Here is an 18,927-nt window from a genome sequence, read left to right as displayed (position 1 = left end):
CACAGGACTGCTGTTTCTCGTGTTTTGTGTGTTAACGCCCCCGACATCCTCACCCAGCAAGACCCCATGTTTGTCACTCACCAAATGGAAATGTGAACCCAAGCTCTGGCAGGACAAAGGGGTGTAGAGAGAGGGCTTCCTGGACTGCCTCTAGGATAACCTGAGAACCACTGGAGGAAAGCGTCCCTTTCTTACGAAGCTGAGTCCTGCCAGGTGCTGCTCAACCCTGTGGCAAGCCCTCTTCCACATGGGCATGTACGTGTAACAGATGGACAACAAAACTCAAAACTGGGAAGTGGTGCAGGTGGGGAATTGTCACCTGACCTTGCCCCGTTCACAAAAATTCTGCAGCTTTTATGCCCTGGTGCCCCCAAAACATTTCATGCACATACACACAAAAGCCCTTGGCGTTTGATTTTCAATAGATTGGTGGATATTACACAAAACCAGTTCCTTTGACCTCTAAAGCCTTCCAATCCATTGAATGACTTGCCTTTGCCCTTTTAATGCACCTTCCATCTGCTTCACCAACACCCCACCACCATCAAATACACTCCAACTTGGTAGAGACTCGGCCACTTCTCAGTTTGTGTAGTTGGGGAAACTTTTTCATTACTTATAATTTGTATGCCAATCACAGTGAAAATTAGACTTTTATTTTGAACATGTGAACACATGCCTCTTATTTTCTGAAAGAAAAGGAACTGAACAATAATTAAACTTTTTTTTTTCTGTTACCAATAAGTGGGGGCAGACAACTAACTGATGAGTGTTGGGGATGGAGAGAGAGAGATCAGGAGCCCTGGGTCCATTTACTGGTTTCTCTGGAGTCACCAATGATGGTGTCTTTCAGTGCTTTGTGAAATCCTTGGGCTCCTCTTTGGAACGTCCAAGCCCATTCCAAGGATCCCCTGGTCACTGCTCAAGAAGGCACAAAGGATGTTTTCCCTCAACTTGGACTTGTGTGCCATAGGACTTGAAGAATACAGACAGGCTCCAGCCCCTCCCCCCACTGATAGGCCCCGCCCCTCTCTCGGTCAGAACCTGTGGCTTTGTCCCATTCCCACAGGATGGACAAAAGGTAATTAGTGCGAAGGAGGTAACTGGATGCTTTTCTTTTTTAACTGCCTCAGTCCCAATTACAGGTATCCCCTGCCTTTTGAAAATCACTTTATGCCAGTTTGTAAACAGTTCCTGTTTTGGCTAATAGAAATCTGAAGAGGATTTTCGCTTTTATGAAAAAAAGTGAAAATAGAGTTCAGCGTTTGTTTTGCAGTGAGCAGATATAGATGCAGCGTGCACCCCATGCAGTGAGAGTGGTACCACCAAGCTCCTTCCCTGAGAACTACATTGTGCCAATCAGCACCAAGCCGCTATAGCTTTGAACTGGGGTCATCTGTGCTACATCTTGGGTTTTGTTTGTTTGTTTGTTTGTTTGTTTGTTTGTTTTTTAAAGATTTTACTGGGGAACTGGAGGAGGGGAACAATGCCCAGGAATTGGAGAAGGTGGAACACACAAGTTGCTGTCCTTTTGTTCCTCAGTCTTGCCGCAGAGAACGCCGCCCCACTGGCCCATGTTTGTATCATCATTATGCTCTTCCCAGGTGAGGCAGTCGCTCACCGGCCATTGGATGGCCGCTCCAGCAGCCCACAAAAGCCCACGCCCGCTACCGGCCAGCCCCACTGCAGCCTACGCCATCTCCTGCGACTCACGGCAGCCCATCTCCAGGTCGAGCTGTTGTTCACCATCTTAGCTGTGGAGGGCGCAGCATCACTGGCCCTCATGTGGGATCCGAACCGGGGCTCCACTGCTCAGAGCCAGTGTCCCAAGCCAGCTCTTAACCAACAAGCCATTTGGCCGGCCCTACATCTCGGTTTTGTGCATCCCTTAGGTAAGATGTATCCTAAGGTAACAGAAAAGCCTAAGAGCTCATAAGAGTGTTACACTTGGTATAAAACTGGACGTAACTAAGCATATTTGGTATGATTTTGCGTCTGAGAACACTCAAATAAATTAGTGGTAATTGTTTCTTTATGCCATTTGGGCTGAGGATTCAGAAGGCATGCTCTGTCACAGAGTGGGGGAAACCTGTACAGGATACCAGGCTTTGATTCAGCCTTGGGTTTCCTGGAGGGTAGGTGCCCCTGGTTTTACTTTGTTGCTTGTGTTTGGGGATTAAAAATAACAACAAAATCCTGTACAGGCTGTTGGGTACGTAGTCTCACCCGCCCAAATGTTCTTGGGGAAAAGGGAGCCGAATGAACATGTGCTTGTTTTTTTAAAAAGGTGGTATTCAGAGAAAAAGTTCCCCATGGGCCTCCCCGTCTTTCCCTGACTGGCCCCCCGTCTCTCTCCGTTCCCAGTTATGAAATAGCTTTTGAGTAATGATAAGGGTTAAGCCTTTGTTGAACGGTTTCGTTTTGCCAGGTACTGAACATACATGGCAGATACCACTGTTCGTTCCCTCTCAGATTCAGAAACGAAGGTTCAGAGAAGTCGCCTGCCACATAAAGGATTGAGGGGTGGACCAGAAAAACGGATAGTTGAAAGGTTAGCATCTCAATTGAGGGAAGAAGCACAAGATGGACTAAAAAGACTCCCCAGTCATGGAATTGAAAATTAAAGGGAGGGCAGGGAAGCAGAACTTGAACCTTCTCCACACCTAAAACCACAACAGCCCCTATGAGGGCACCGCAAGCCAGGTGCTCATCTCACAGAGAACAGGCTCAGAGAGGGTTCCCCAGCTCTGACCGCAAACAACAAGAACCCCCTGGCAACTCTGTCATCTGGCCAGGAGGCCCCATGCCACTCCTGCAACTAGCTCCCCAGCCAGCCCTCCCCGCCTGCTGAACCAGCAACTTGAAATGAGCTCAACTTTCCAAAGAACATTTGTGAACTAATCAAATGAACCCAGGCAGACAGCTCTATGCTGGAGGTGTGTGCCAGATGAAAGCCGAGAGGACATTTTTAAGAGCCTTAAGTTTATTCATCGGAACTTTAATAAAACAATATGTCCATGGCCTAGGGCAGGTATAATTTTCATAATTTATGGGTCTCTGAGACAGGAAGAGAGCTCAGGGTTTTATTGTGTTTTGCACGATAAATGGCATTCCAATTGTCTACATGATGTTCTTTAAGGACTCTTGTCTGGCAGGAACACAGGCCTTCTGGAGCCCACCTGGGCCTCGAGGCCCCAGGCAAGGGATAATTATGAATACATCTGTATCTGTTAAGCAGGAGATGATTGAAAAACTCCCTGGCTTCCTTCTGCCATTAGAAGACACTTCCTCTGCCGACACCTATATTAACATTTAACTGTTGCAAGGTTTGGAACCCTCCCTGTTCCCTTCCTCTCCCATCTTCTACCTAGGTCTGGCCTCTTTCTTTCTTGTACCTGAAGAGACTCAGGTCAACTCCTGACTGGCTGGCTGCCTTTCCATTGGGCATGGTGAGGGAGGGAGTGGCTTTGGACTCTGAACAGAAGATCCATCATCCACAAAGCCAGAAAATGGAGCTCGAGGTGATGCTGTAATTGAAATCAGTACTGGGAATACCTGCAGTCTTCTAGTAAGCCTTCACAGGGTAACAAAGGTCAAGTGGCCTTATGAAATCATCACAAAAACTATTGCTTCTGAGTAAAGATGCTGTAATATCATTGACAATTTTGAAAACCATCAAATGAGGTTGATGTAATCAGTCTCGTTTTACACATGAAACAGGCTCAGAGAGGTTAATTCACTTGCCTAAGGTCACACAGCTGATGAGTGGTGGATCTTCCTCCAAAGCCTGTGCACTTCAGGTAAAGTCTACTTTAACTTTCAGAGACCCAACCCAAATATCACTCCCCCTGGGATGCTTCCCTGTGTCCCCCCAGGAAGAGGTTTCCTTCCTACTTGTGCTTCTGTATAAGTTAATACAGTAAGTGACTTTAACCAAATTACATAGACTAATTGAGATGGAACTTGAACCCGGCTCTAACCACCGCACCACAACACCCCACATAAAATAACTGAGAGGCCCCATCTTCAAACTGATCTCAGGAAGGACTTTCCATTACAATACTACATTGCTCTTGACCAACATTCCTGATTTCCTCTACAATCAAAAGAAGAATTGCTTCCCCAGACCCATGGAATTTATGGGCTGTGGTGGCCAGGGGCGAGAATCTTACAGGGGAGAGAAGGGGCCAGAATTTGCCCCAGGTAATTCAGAAGTGCCATCTTCATGGGTGGGTGAGGAGAGATATTTAGAAAGGGTAAAAGGTGTAGGCTACCCCCCTGCTTCCAGGGCAGAGTCACATTCACCTTTATGCCAGCCTTGGAGTAGATGGATGGGGCACGGACCAGGGCGCCAAAGCATCCAGGATGGAAATGGAAGGCAGCAGGGGTAGTGGGCTGGGAGCCCCCGAGCAGCGCTTCCAACCCCCAGGCTACTGCCTGACCAGTTTCCGCAATGCTCCAGCTAGCCCTGGATTACTAAAGCGCTGAGATGCCCGGGTCTAATTGGATTCGACAACTAGTGTCCATCGGCGGGGCCAGGTCTCAGAGTGGGCACAGCCAGGGCCGTGGGGCTCTCTGAGTAGTGACTGCCGCTCTCCTTAAGGCAATTTGGTGGGAAGAGCCGTGAGCCTGCTCTGCTGCCTTCGCTAGTAAGACCTTAGCAGAGTCACTGCCATTCTACTAACAGATGGAGTATTAAATAGTGGCTGTGCACAGCACCGATAAACGTTACTAACAGCTTAGAGATGAAGACCTGGCTCATCTGGGAGAGCAGAGAATAGACGTCTCCTCTCCTCTTAGCACCAGTTTCTCCACTTTCAGCTCAGCAGTCTGGACCACGTAGGCAAGTCACAAACTGATGGCCCACAGTGTTTTCAGAAACTGTTGGTTGTCATCATTTGAAAAGAGGTTTCTACACCCAGATATGAAACTTCTCTTGGAAAATAAAAAGAGTGGGTCTCCCTAGCCCGCCTTTCCACACTGGTCTCCTCACTTCCCACAGCATGCCCTCCCCTTCCACTGCCCCAGTGCCCTGGGCCGAGTGCCAGCTGGCATTGATCATCATGCTTGCACCTTGCGGTCCTTTAACCCAGTCTGTTTCTCTTTTCTATATTACCTACCTGGCTCGCTGCTCCTGTGTCAAGTCTGATTGGCCTCCCGGAGTAGTTTAACCCAAAACACGATGTCCTCACCCCCATCTAGAGGGCTTCCTAAGGATGCTCACCCTGCAGGCATGTCACTCAGACACAGGTACCAGAGTCATAATCCCAAAAAGGACATCTGAGGTCATGGAGGCCCGTGGCTCTTAGCCCAGGATTTGTGGGGGGTTAAAGGGAGCCCTTTGACATGGTACATAAATGTGTGTGTGTGCTTTTTGTCTGAGAGACACTTTCCAGATTCTCAGGGGTATGTGACCCTCCCAAAATGTGAAGAATCACTGGTCCAATCCACCCACCTCCATTATGGATGGGGGTGTGAGACCCTGAGCGTGGTGGTCACATGACAGGTTAGCCACAAAGCCAAGAATAGGAAACTGTCTTTCTAGGAAACTAGTTTTGAAGCATTTATGAGCCAACTTGTGTCTCCTACGAAAAAATTCCCCAAAAGTGACATCAGCCTTAATGATGCTATGAGAAATCCCCCCACTCAATCTCACCTGGATTCTCTCTTTCTCTTTGATCTTACTTGGCTCCTTCCTTCCTGTCTCTCCTATAGTAGTGATTTGATGACCTGTTTACTTGTTCACAGCATGTCCCCCACTAGAGAAGGGGCTCTGAGGGCATGAAACCCAGCCTCTTGTACCTGGCTTCAGTGCTGCCTGGCCTTTGTCACAAAGCACACAGAAACTGTCCACTGGGGTAAACCAAGTAGGTCACTTGCCAGTGACCAGGCACTCCCTCCCCAGGCCACACCCACTGCCCTGAGCATTTTGATACACTTCACACCTGTTGGGAAGCTTCCAGCACAGCATCTGACATATACATGGCAGTCAATAAATACTTGTTAAATGTATTAATTAACTAATAATGTACTGAGAGGAGAGTCAAAGAGGAATGGACAAGTGGCCTCAGACTTTATTTCTTTCCCAAAGCTAGCCATGTGAGAGGATGTAGCATTTCCACTACGTAATCATATGAATAATAGGACCAGCTTCCATCTCGGATGGTCGACACTTGAGTATTTACCACATGTCAGGCACAATGCCAACCAAGTGCTTTCTACCCATTAGTTTCTTTAACCCTCACTCTGTGTTAATATTTTTGTTACCCCCATTTAACAGATGAAGAAACTGAGGTCCTAGCAGGTGAAATAATATCTCTAAGGTCCTACAGGCCTGACTCCACAGCCCCTGCTTTCTTAACCCATGCTCTCACCCATGGCCACTGGGAAAGAGGGTGTCAGCAGGGTGTCCAGCCAGCCAGCCGTCTGTGGGGATGGTTGGCATGTGGGAGGTGCTGGAAGCCCTGGCTGCATCCCTCTTTTTAAAAATATTTTTAAAAGAATTCTCCTTTTATAAAGAAAATAACATGACTATTGCAAAAAGGAAAGCAGAAAAAAATAAAACCAGATTCCCAGATTCAGCCTAACATTTTGGTATACATCATCCATTCGTTTCACAAATAGTGAGCGTCAAGTTTTATGACCTTGCCGCCTCCCCTTGTGATATGCTCTGTTCTCCATACCCAGCCACAAGCCTCACCTGCACCCACTCTACACTAGCGTGTTTCTGCTCACCCTGCCCAAGGAGGCCAGTGGTCACAACAGGAGTGTGTGTGTGATGGAGGCAAGGAGGGGGTAGCCTGTTGGAGCCTTCACTGGGGGGCACAGGAAATTCCTCTCCAGAAAACCTGCCAAGTTGCACGTCTCTGAGTCAGGGCAAAATCCTAGATGGTATGGCATTCATTCACCTTAACGGTGACCACAAAATTAAACAGGAGGGAACATGAAAAGCTATTGTCTTTAAGATACACAACTTTCACCAGGTGGTCAGCTCCTGGTCTGCACTACTTAGAGAAGTGTCTTCCATAGTGACCATTGTTTATTTATCCAGGCCCTTCTTGTCACTATCCTAAAACCCTCCAGCTTCTCCCGCCCCATGACTTAAGTGACTTGCTTCCAAAGAATAGAGCAGGGAAGAGGGGAAAATAGTAACTTCACAGTGGAGAAATCTGGCCGACGCCACTTGGACCAAGTGATCAAGGTTAGACATCACCTGTATAAGTCACATTGATGTCATATACTCCTTAAAATCATGTGACAAGGGCATTTCACCTCTCCTATGCTACTACCCCCAAATTCATAGCCTTAGTCAAATCATGAGCAAACAGCAGATAAACCCAAACTAAGGGACATTTGACAAAATACTGGACCAATACTCTTCAAAAGTGTCAAGGCCATAAAAAACAAGGAAAGACTGAGAAATTGTCATACTAGGAAAGGCTGAGGTGATGTGATGACTAATTGCAACATGGTAGAAAAAACTGGTGAAATCTGAAAAGTCTGCATAGTATTGTACCAAGGTTAACGTTCTAGTTTTGGTAAATATATATGGTTATGTGAGACATTCACATTAGGGAAGCTAGGTGGAGAATATAGGAAATCTCTGTATTATTTCTACAACTCTTCTGTAAACCCAGAATTTTTTAAAATAAAAAAATTTTTTGTTAAATAAAATTTTAAGAATCTTCAGTTTCTTCCCATTGAATTTAGAAGGAAAGTCAAACTCCTTACCAAAGTCCACGAGACCTGGTGTAATCTGCCCACCCCATCTTGTCCCCACCCCACACCCCCCCCAAGCTAAGAAGCTTTTTCCTGCTTCTGAGCCCCTGTGAAGCCTCTGCCACAGTACTCTTCCACTCCCTTAAACATGGCTCACTCCTCTCAGCTCCCGATGAAATGCCACCTCCTCACAGAGGCCTTCCCGGGCTGTTTCTGTTGTCCTGATCTTTTTCTTCAACTGTGCTTATTTTAATTTGCAATAATACACAGGCGTGTTCATTTATTTACTATCTGTCTTCCCCTCATTAAGGGCAGTTTTATTCACTGCTGTCTCTGCAGGGTCTAGACAGTGCCTGGCACATTGGTTATCCATTTTTTTCTTTTTAAAATAAAAGAACCCATCCCCTATTGATGGATATTTAAGTTGCTTCCAAATTTGTGCTCTCATAGCTAGTATGGCAGACACCTTGGTTGATACCCATTCCCCATTTTTGTTTGCTGCCCCAAGTTTTTTCGAGAGTTCATCCCTCTGCCATGATTCAGGGAAAAGTAACTCTATTCACAGCTCCAGGAATAAACCCTAAGAAACAGGGTTAAATCATGTTGGCCCCAATCCCCTTGCTGGCTATTGGTTCATGCACGTGATACAGTGATAACCAATGGGGTGTGAGGGGAAATCTGCTGGGGACTTCTGGGAAGTTTCTTCATTCTTAAAATGAGAAACAAGGAAGAAAGGAACACATCCAGTGTCTTTTGACACTGGAATTGCAGCCTTCTTAGCACTGTGAAGAGACCTGGTCTGCAGATCAGGAGCTTGATGGCAAAGAGAAAACAGGGAAAGAACCTGGGTCCCTTTGACATCATTGAGCTGCCTAACCAGCCAACCCTGAAGTCATGTACCAGGGGACTTCTTTTGTATCAGTGAATAAACCTTACAATTGAAGCCAGTTCGAGCTGGGTAGTTCTTGTGACTTGCAGTCAAAAGCATCCTCGCTGACAGAGCTAGTACATTTTCTACTTTATAAGGTTGGCGTTTGGAAATATCATATACTTGGGAGGGGCCTTATGTCATCTTGACTAGAATCTCAACTTCATAAGTACAGGAAGTCACTATTTTCAACCCTTTCTGAGATTTTCCTTGGAACTAATGCCACAAAGTCGTGTCTTAAGTGGGCCAGTGACTGTTCTGTCGAGGGCCATGTCCGGCTCTAGACAGTCACCGGCAGCATTGAGTTTGACTGCCCATAGGTAGGGGCTATTTCCACCCCCAGGTAAAGACATGTAGGAAGAGCTCTAGGGTTTTTCAAAGTGTATCCTCTTAGTTTAGTTAACATCCCTCCCATTTTTCCAAGGCGGGGTACCCACTGAGCTACATACAACTCCTACAATCTTCCAAAGTAGATAACACGGAAGATTGTCTCTAAAATCAAAATCATGTTTTCCTTGTAATTCCAGGAAGAAGGGCAGGGAGGAGTGGGGTGTCAGATCTTAAATAAGTCCCAAATTAGAAACAGCCTCCCCTGCCCACCCCCATCTAAAGCTACGCAGCCGGACAAGTTTCTCTCGTGGACTTTCAGACTGGAACCGTGCCAAAAATGTGAGCAAGAATTTGGCCCATTGTTACTTTAAATATCCTGTGTCGCAGGCCATCTAGGAATGTCTAAGTATGGGAATTTTCCTTCTGAGGTCTGGGATGTAGATATAAATAACTCATTTGTTAGAATCTGTCTCCATCCTGCCTCTCCTAGCTTTAGTGGCCATGAGTGAATAAGCCAGCCTTGTAAGTAAGGTTACCAGCCCACTCGGTGGGTGAGGACAGTGGCCTAAAGCATTAGGTACATTTTTTCCCCCTACTCTAACAATAACTTCTCCATGCCAGGCCAGCTGGAGAGTAGCAATTTCCAAGGCTGCCCCGAGTTTCTCTTGAAAATGCAGTCTGGGAGATCATGGTTGAGGTTGACCCAGCCGAGGCTTTCCATCCCCCGTGTTGAAGTTTGAAGCGTTGTATGTCTGTTAGGTTGCCTGAGAAGAGAGCTTTATTCCTGTCCTTCTCACCACTTCTTTCCAAACAGGGATCTGCTGGAGTTAGGCTTCCACTTGCGTCTGTCACAGATGAACTGTTGGAGACAGTTTATAGCTGCCTCTTTCCTTCCAGTTCTAACTTCCCCAAGTTTCTCTAGCCTTGGGGTTACAAATACACCAAACAGGCCTGCAGGCAGCACCTGGACTGACACCAAAGGGGCTCCCCACTTCTCACATCGGACAGGACTCAGTGAGGCAGCGTGTGCATGGAGGTAACGACAGGGTGTGTGACCTCCCAAGCCAACCCAGCCAAGGCCTGTCCAGCCTCGTCTCCACCTCACTGCTGTTCAGAAGAAGCCTGTTGGAGCACTGGACCTGAGAGCACCATGTCCTCATCAGCTAGCATTCAGATTCTGTCGGAACCACGGCCTAGCATTGCATAAGCATCAGAGAACCTGGGCTCAAATCCCAGCTGGGCCACGCACCAGTGAGCATCTATTCCCCCATCTGAAAAAGGCACAATAATGACCCATATCCTGTGGACTCTTGTCAGGGGTCAGCGAGCGTCTGGGTACAGACAGCATTTACCATGAAGGAGGAACTCAGCAAATGAAAGAAGACAGAACAAAAGGAGAGGGAGAGAGACAAGACAGAGGGGGAGATGGAAATACAGAAACAGAGGGACAGATAGGAGAGAGAGAGTCACAGAGGCATGGGGGTGGGGAAGAGACAAACAGAGCCCAGATCCGGAGAGACACTCCAGGTCTGGGGTGGTTTGGGATGTCCCGAGGGGAAAAGGGGTAGAATGGCTTCCTCTCCTGATGGAGGGCGGTCTGTAGATCTCCACCGCCCGGGTCTTGTGCTGGGAATTGAGCAGAATGTTCACCTAGGAGCCCCCATTGCCTGATACAGATAAAGGTTCCACCATACAGAAAAGGAAAATTGTAACTCGGGGCCCTCTCAGAGCACGCCGAGATCCCAAAGAGGAGCGGGTGGTGCCTGCTGACCGGCCCTCCCCCAGGAGAGCACCCCCTCTCACCAGCCTTTACTAAGGGTCTCATACGTGCCAGGCACAGGCCTGGGCTCCGGGGCTAGTAATGGTGAGACCATCACGGCTCTTCCATCCCAGAGTGGAGGACAAGGACAACGTCAGAAAAAGATGTTCGGGGGCCAGCCGAGTGGCGCAATGGTTAAGAACTGGCTTGGGACGCCAGAGGACCCCGGTTCGGATCCCACATATGAGGGCCAGTGACATTGCCCTCCACAGCTAAGATGCTGAACAACAGCTCAACCTGGAGCTGGGCTGCTGTGAGTTGCTGGCAACGGCATAGGCTGCAGCCCCTGTGGCAGTGGGTGGCCATGGGCTATCATATGTAGCCAGCAGCCAGCGTGAGCGGCCAGCAGCCGCAGTGAGCGGCCGTCCAGAAGCCGGCGACTGATGTGCCTCGCCCGGGAAGAGCGCAATGATGGTGCCAACTTGGGCCAGAGAAGCAATATCCTCCACAACTAGACTGAAGAACAAAACGACAGCAACTTGTCTGTTCCCCTCCCCCCAATTCCCCAGCACTGTTCCCATCCCCCCAATTCCCCAATAAAAATCTTTAAAAAAAAAAAAGAAAAGAAAAAGATGTTCGGGATAATTTTTAGAGAGGGAAGGGTGCTACAAGGAAAATAAGTCAGGTGACCCGGGGGGAGAAGGATCCAGGGAGTGGTCAGGGAAGGCCTCCCTAAGGAAATGATGTTTGAGATGAAACCCAGTGAAAAATCTGAAGTTTAAGCAGAGCCTGGTGTGTGCATGCGCACACCCCCCATAAAATTAAGTAAAAAATCTGCAGGAACTGCCCACATAAAACATGACCGAGATGAGTGGCATAGTCAGTTTTTCAGAACTCAGTCGCCACCTCCCTTCCATGGCGAGAGCTGGAAGAGGGTGCCTGCCCCAGGGAGGCCCTCAATGGGGAAGTGGGGGCGGGGGGAGGCAGCAGACAAATGGCTCAGATAGAGATCTCCCCACTGCGTGCTATTTCCCTCTCTAAAGATAGTGTCTCATCTCTCTGAATCATCTGGGCTTCCTCAGAAAGCAAGGGAGGTGGGGGACGGACTTCACACTTCCTAGCCTTGCAGTCCCCAAACTCATCTCCACCTCCCCCAGGGCCACCAAGACTATAATCTACACATACACACAGACATGCTTAAGGGTCGGGGACCAGGGGGGACCACGGAAAGAGTTCAAGGCAGGAATGCCTCCCCTTGACCCCAGTACAAGTTGAGTTGAAATTGCTCTGTTCAGGTCAAAGCCACCAAAACCAAGTTAAAGGTGTAAAAACAAAGTGAGAGCATCAGACAGGAGTGGGCCCCTCTCTCTGGAAACCTGAGGTGGGGCAGGGTGTGAAAAGGCCATGGCTGACAAGCATTTTCCAACCATTTTAACCACAGATGCCCCTCAACTACAATCAGAGTGTGGGAAGGTGGTCAGCAGCCAGTCTCATCGTCCAGTAAATGTGTATTTTTACATGTTTTAAACAAGCCGAACTCGACTTGCTCTGCCAACCTGCGCTTCCTGCAGCTTTCCCCATCGCAGTAAATACTGAATTTACCCCGTAGGTCAGGCCAAAAACCTTGGGCTCATGCTTGCTTTCTCTCTTTATTTCCCACCCCACATCGGATCCAGCAGCAGATCGTATTGGGTTTCATTCAAAGATACCCAGAGTCTGATCCATTGTCACCACCTCCACTGCTGCCACCAACCTCCAAGCCACCCACCATCTTTTCTCTCATCTGGATTATCTCACTGGCTTCCTCACAGGTCTCCCCCGTCATCTCCTGTAACCCCTACCGTGAACAGCTTCTCCAGGAAGTGGCCAGAAGGAATTCACTGGAAACATTTACCAACGGAATGGCCTTGGGCAGGTTATTTCACTCTTCTGCACTTCAGTCTCTTTATTGAAACAAAAGAGAAAATAATAGTAGCTGCCTCATGAGGCTGTTGCGAGGATTCAGTGAAATAAGGTAGGAGCGCCTGGCATATAGTAAGCCCTGGCGTTATTAGTCGTCTGTCATTTCACTTACCACGCTGTGTTGTAACTAGTTTTTTAAGAGTCCTCTCTTCCCACTAGATTGGGTGTTGCTGGAAGGCATGTACCATAGAAACACCTAGCACCACACCTCAAGTCAGGCCTCTGCTCAAACCCTCCCCAGTGGCTTCTCATTTCATCTGAAACAATATCGAAAGGCTCTGCTGGCCCACAAGGCTCCGTGTGATCTGGGCCTGACTGTATCTCCTCGGACTCCCCTTCCTCTTACTCACTTCCTTCCTGCCACATGGACTTCGAGGCTTTTCCATCACCCCACACAGGTTTTGCCTCAGGACCTTTGCATTGGCTGGTCGCTTGGTCTAGAAAGCTCTTTGCCTGGATATCTGTACGGCTCATTTCTTCCATTCAAGTCTTGGCTTAATTGTTATCTCTTCAGAAAGGCCTTATTCGTCCCCCCCTTCAACCTCCGGCCACCCCTTGGCCTATTTTATATTTCGCCACCACTTGCTCTTATGTTACATATCCATTTTTTGTTTCCTTGTTTATTGTCTGTCTTGCCCACCAGGATATAAGCTCTATGAGGGCTAGGAGGCTGTCTACTTTACCACAATATTCCCAATGCCCAGGAAGGTGCCTGGCTCATGGTAGGTGCTTAATAAAAAATGCATTGGATGGATGGATGAATGAATGAATGAATGAATGAATGAATGAATGAATGTACTGGGCACTCTGCACCCTGTCACGTGGGAGGCTCTTTACATACTACACATGCTTTTGTTCAGTCCTCTCAGTTATCACACCACCAAGTGGGACTCCCATTTTAAAAACATGGGAAACCAGGTCAAATCCTCAGCCTTCCACAGCAGGGTGAGCCCCAAGCAGAGGGGCCCCACATGCTGTTTCCTCTGCCCCTGCTCACTCCTGCTTTGCTTCCTTGGCATCCTGGGCCTGCAAAGCCAACTCAGGCGTCCTTCAGTCTATGCAGCCTCGCCTGCCCCAGCAGGCCCGGTATACCCCTCTGGCACCCAGTATAGTTTGCCTGGCTTCCCATCCCACCTCCAATAGTTGAGTGGCCTTGGGCAAGTCACTTCACTCCTCTAAAAAGTGGAGAAAATAACAGTACCTGCCTCAGGAGACTGTTGTCAAGATTAAATAACTAATGACCTTCGAAGTTTGCCCGGCATATAGTAATTCCGAATATTATGTTTCACCTGTCATTGCACTTCCGTGCTGTGTGGTAACTGGGCCAGCTCCTCCTCCTCACTGGGTGTCACGGAAAGGCATGGACCATACCTAACACCTCACACAAAGCGTGGCACACAGTAGGTTAGCAATTCCTGTCTGCTAAGTCAACAACAGTAAGAGTGAAAGCCTCCATTTAGTATGTCTGTTGTATGTGCTGGGCCTGGTGTTAAACACTTAAAATGGGATTCACTCATCTAAGCCTCATAACCAACAGAGGAAGTGCTATAATTTCTGCTATTTAACAGATAAGGAAACTGAGGCTTTCCAAGTTAAGCAAATTGCCACCCAAATAGTAAGTAGTTAAGCAAGCATTCAAACAAGAAGGAAGAGAGAGGGAGGGAGGGAGGAAGGGAGGGAGGAAGGAAGGAAGAAAGGAAGGAAGGAAGGAAGGAAAACAATTCAACTTGACCTTACTATTGGCTGAGCCAACCCAGGGCTCAAGGGGATTAGTGGACACTTGTGTGTAAAAGGGATGAAGAGAGCTAATAAACTTGCAAATCTCCCACCCTGAGTTCCTAACCTCCCTCTGGCTCCAGCCTAAATAACACAATAGCAGCTAATTGTTTCCTGCTGCCCAGATGCTATCTCTTTGGCAATCAGGCACCCAGCTTGGGGTGGAGGGCGGATCTGGAGGGTTGTCATTGTTCACCTCTGGGTGAGGGTGGAGGGGTGGAGGGGAACAAGAGCCCCATGGGTTTCCTTGTATCTTCACTTCCTTCTACAACAAATTCCTGTGGAGGAATGTACGGACCAAAGCCACCTGATGAATAAATCATCAAGCCTGGAGGAGCCCAGCCCAGACTGCAGCCCCAATCCTCCTGACTGTTTTAAAACTGGAAGAGAAAGAGAGAGAGAGACAGAGAGAGAAATTCCATATCTGAACACCACATTGGGGGACGTTTCCACTTGCCCTGAGTTTCAACCCGCTTTGGGGACTGTCGGAAGTGCACAGCCGAGCGCTGCCAGCACCCAGCACACGGAGCGGTTCGGGCTTGTTCAAGCCTGGAAACAAACTCTGGTGAGTTGGTCTGGTCTATCAAGAGTGGTCCTGCTAGCCCGTGAAATGGGTGCCAAGAAAAGAATGGTAGATGTTCAGTTTGAAAGCCGCAGTGGGCTAACCTGGCCAGTGCGGGAAGTACTGGAAAGTCCAAAGAGCGTGGGTTTTGGGGCCCACCTTGGGCTCAGATTTCAAAGACCACCCCATTATCTTTTCTATGCCTCACTTGCCTCATTTGTAAAATGGGGATAATTCTCACACAGTTATTGGGATTAAGAGGGATGATGGCTGTAAAGTGCCAAGGACGGAGGACATGGGAGGAACATGGTAACACATTAGTTCATTCCCCCAGAGGGAGAAGGACCCCTGAGCCTAGGGAGCCAGAGCAGAGCTGAGGAGATCTACTCACAGAAGGGATCGCTTTCCTTACTACAAATGTGCTCTTTAATCTTTGCTATCCAGGTTCCCAGGGCTGTGACTGACCTGCTGATTCTACGTCACCATCATACTCTTAGGAGCATGATTTCCTTTCAGAGGACTTTGAGATTCATAGCACGTGCTGTAAACATGTCTCCTGGACACTGAACTCAGCGTTCAAGGCTTCTCTTCAATAATTCACTCACCCAATACATTTTATTGAGCACTGACTACTTGTCAGACCAGGACCTGGAGTGAACGAGACAGACATGGAGCCTACGCTCGGGAAGCCTGGTCATCTTGGGTGGGAGACGCGACACAGACATGGTGGGGAAGCTGTATGCAAGGCCGTCATTGTGGAAGTTCTGTCTGTGAGCCCCTCGATGGGTTTTTAGCAGAACACCTTTTACACAGATGGTGTGAAATGAATACACTATCCGTTGAAATGAAGCAGAGGAAACACAATGAAGAAGTACCCACTCACGTTGTGGTACCAGCCTCTCAGAGCAGCCAGCAGAGGAGAGAGACCCCCTCCTTAACAGGTAAGGCTGCTGAGACTGGGAGGTTAGGTGCCCCACACACGGAGATCACTGGAAGAGCCAGGATTTGAACACTGGCTCTCCTGACTCCAAAGCTGGTGTTCTTTCCACTGTGTCACAGAGAAGTAATATATATGTCTCCATCCTCTGAGGGTTTCAGACCACCTGAAGATGGTCTGGCTGTAGGGGAGTTTAGGACCAGACCTTAGGGGGGGCTTGAGTATTAAAGTAACAGTCTAGGTTTTTTGAGCAGGGCAAATGACACATTAGGAGCTGTACTTGAGAAAGAGAAGCACTGACTGGGAGTGACAATCACAGGAAGAATATATCAGCTATTTCTGTTGAGCTCTGTGCTCACCCCAGCCCTGCTGTTATCAAGCTCATGTTAGAGACGAGGAAAAGGAGGATCAGAGAGGTTAAGCGTCTACCTAGACTCCCATGGCTGGTAAGAGGGATTTGAAGTCACAGCCTGACGACCTCCTCGCCTGTCTGGGTGAGAGGTCAGGAGCTGGAGAAAAGGCTGTGGGAAAGGAGAGGCTGGTGGTCAGGGGAAGGGACCTGCAGAGAAGTATCTGGATTTGTGCCTCCCTGAGCCCTGGTCCACCCCGGTGTCATTGTCCCTTGACAATCTTTGCCTTTTCTTGTGCTGTGTCCCTTCCTAGAATGCCCTTCCCCTCCTTGTGGTCTCTTGAAAGCTGACCCACCCATCCCAAAGGCCACCTCCTTCCCTGACCTCCCATTGTTGGCACCTCCTTGAGCCTCAACCCAGTAATTGAAGCCAAGATCAGAACCTGAACCTCTCACCTCTCGGCTGTGCCACTTGGTCTAGTCTCTGCCTCAGTTTCCTCATCTGTCATAAGGATGTCATAAGAACTACTTTACTAGAGTTCTGTCAAAACTAAATGAAAGGCAACCAGGAATATGTGTGAGCTCTAAAAATCAAAGAGTGACAGTTTTGCGTGACCAGTGGCTTCTTGTTAATCTTATCACACTGCCCCACTAGATTACGAGATTATGAACTGAAGTTATTTTCACCTCTTGTCTATCTCTCAGTGGCAGACTCCACAGAGACCAGTCATGCTGAGGCTTCCACGTTGGGAGTCTTGCTGGGGAAAGGCCCTGGGAACCTCCCCACTGCCCACCAGCCCTTTCCTGAGTCTGGCCTGGCCTCTGGCTCCTGAGGCAGCTGCAGCCCCGCACAATTCACCTCCTTCCTGTGTAACCCATTTCAGGATTAGCCAGCCAGGAGGTCATAAAATGCAAAGAGGAAGTGGGAGCATCCCACAATTGTAGGAACCTGGACTCCAAGGGAAGTAACCTGTCTGTTGGTCTATCTGCCTTTGGGGGAGTGGGCCATAAATCGCCATCTTAAGGGTGGTGAAAGGATGTGAGCCATTTATAAAGAGTCTGGAGCTTTTGAACTGTTTAAAGAGGCACTAGCCTTCTTGCAGGTAATTGGAGTTTGGTATCAAGGGCTCAGATGCTCCCATCAAACAAAGCCACCAGCGGCCCGATGGTGGGGAGTGTGTGCGCAGGGAAGCACAGAGGCTCAGACACAGGCCTGGCCAGTCCCCCTGTTCTCCCCTGGGTCCCTGACACCAGGTTGGTCATTGAGCGTGCTTAGGACAACTCGTGCCTAAGGACTGCCTGCTTCCTTCCAAGAGTAAGAGAGGCGGCCACAAGAGGAACGATAAGTGCTCCTCCAGGTTTGCATAAAATGCTGACTTTGTACTTGCTGTTTCTTCCCCCTTGAGTACTCTCCCCACCAATCCCTTCTTAAATGTCAGCTCCTCTGAGCCCATCCCTGACAATGCTTACATCTTTCATCGCATTATTTGGTTTTGTTTCCTTCAAGAACTTGCAAACTGCTGGGGTCGGGCTCCACAGCCATGTGTCCCCACTGGACCCTGACCACCAGCATCCTGCTTGGCACATGCTCCCTAAGTACCTGTTGCCCGGAGGATTGAATTAACATAAGAATCACACAGAGGAGGGGACTGAGGCTCTGTTGGGGGAGTAGATTGGATGTGAAAGGCTTCAGAGAGGTGACATCTGAGTGTACCCTGCGAGAGGAGCAGCCCCGAAGTGCAGGCCAGGTGGGGACTGCCTGCCATGTTTCAGAGAGCGGGAGCAGTGTAGTGTGACTCCAGTACCGGCAGGAGGCAAGGCGATAAGGGAGGGTTGCCAGGGGGGTTATACAGGCTCTGAAAGTTGTGCTACAAATAACTTTGATTAGAAAAAAAAACTGCCAGGGGTTCAGGGGGAGTAAGAGAGGGGTGAAGAGGTAGCGCACAGCGGACTTGTAGGGCAGTGACACTATTCTGTGCAGTCCCATGATAGTGGATTCATGTGTGATCCATTTGTCAAATCCCACAGAATGTCCAACAGAGTGAACCCTAATGTAAACCAGGGACTTTAGCTAACGTATCAATATTGGCTCATCAACTGTAAAGAATTGTACTATGCATGTTAATAACAGGAAATTGGTGGAGAAAGGGATAGTATGGGAGCTCTCTACTTTCCACTCATTTTTCTGTAAATCTAAAACTGCTTTAAAAATAAAGTCTATTCATTGAAAAAAGAAAACTATGTGTCGACCAATAGGCTATTGATTTAAAGCATCGTGATAGAGTGGAGTACTATGCAGCTATAAAAATTATGAACCAATATGAAACAATCTCCAAGACAAAAAACAATGCTACTCGGTGAGGATGGCATGACCCCGCTTATGTAATTACTCATGAGTGTCTTTGGCTGGCTAGACTGGCTCTGGGACCACACCCGAGGCTGTGTGGTATCACCTCTGGGAAGACTTTTCACTTTTATAATTTTTAAAATTTTGTACCTTACAATCCAGTAACTCCTATGCAAAAATGACATAAAGTGTAAAATTTATCTATACATTTAAAAACCTTTTTTCCTTTAGGTCTAGCTTATCAGTAGAGCAGAAAAG

The 18,927-nt window shown here is 48.2% G+C and overlaps 1 long non-coding RNA gene across 1 annotated transcript; it reads left to right on the top strand.

The window, feature by feature from the left end:
* The first annotated feature begins 12,421 nt into the window (after nt 1-12,421).
* On the top strand, nt 12,422-18,511 carry LOC109393736 (uncharacterized). Its single transcript, XR_002126319.1, has 3 exons — nt 12,422-13,420; nt 14,761-15,039; nt 15,481-18,511. It is a non-coding gene; the product is annotated as an uncharacterized LOC109393736 (long non-coding RNA).
* Nucleotides 18,512-18,927: the final 416 nt, after the last annotated feature.

The sequence above is a fragment of the Hipposideros armiger genome, unplaced genomic scaffold (assembly GCF_001890085.2).
Source record: "Hipposideros armiger isolate ML-2016 unplaced genomic scaffold, ASM189008v1 scaffold_11, whole genome shotgun sequence".
Taxonomy (NCBI): Eukaryota; Metazoa; Chordata; class Mammalia; order Chiroptera; family Hipposideridae; genus Hipposideros; species Hipposideros armiger.
This window is presented reverse-complemented; position numbering and strand designations above follow the sequence as displayed.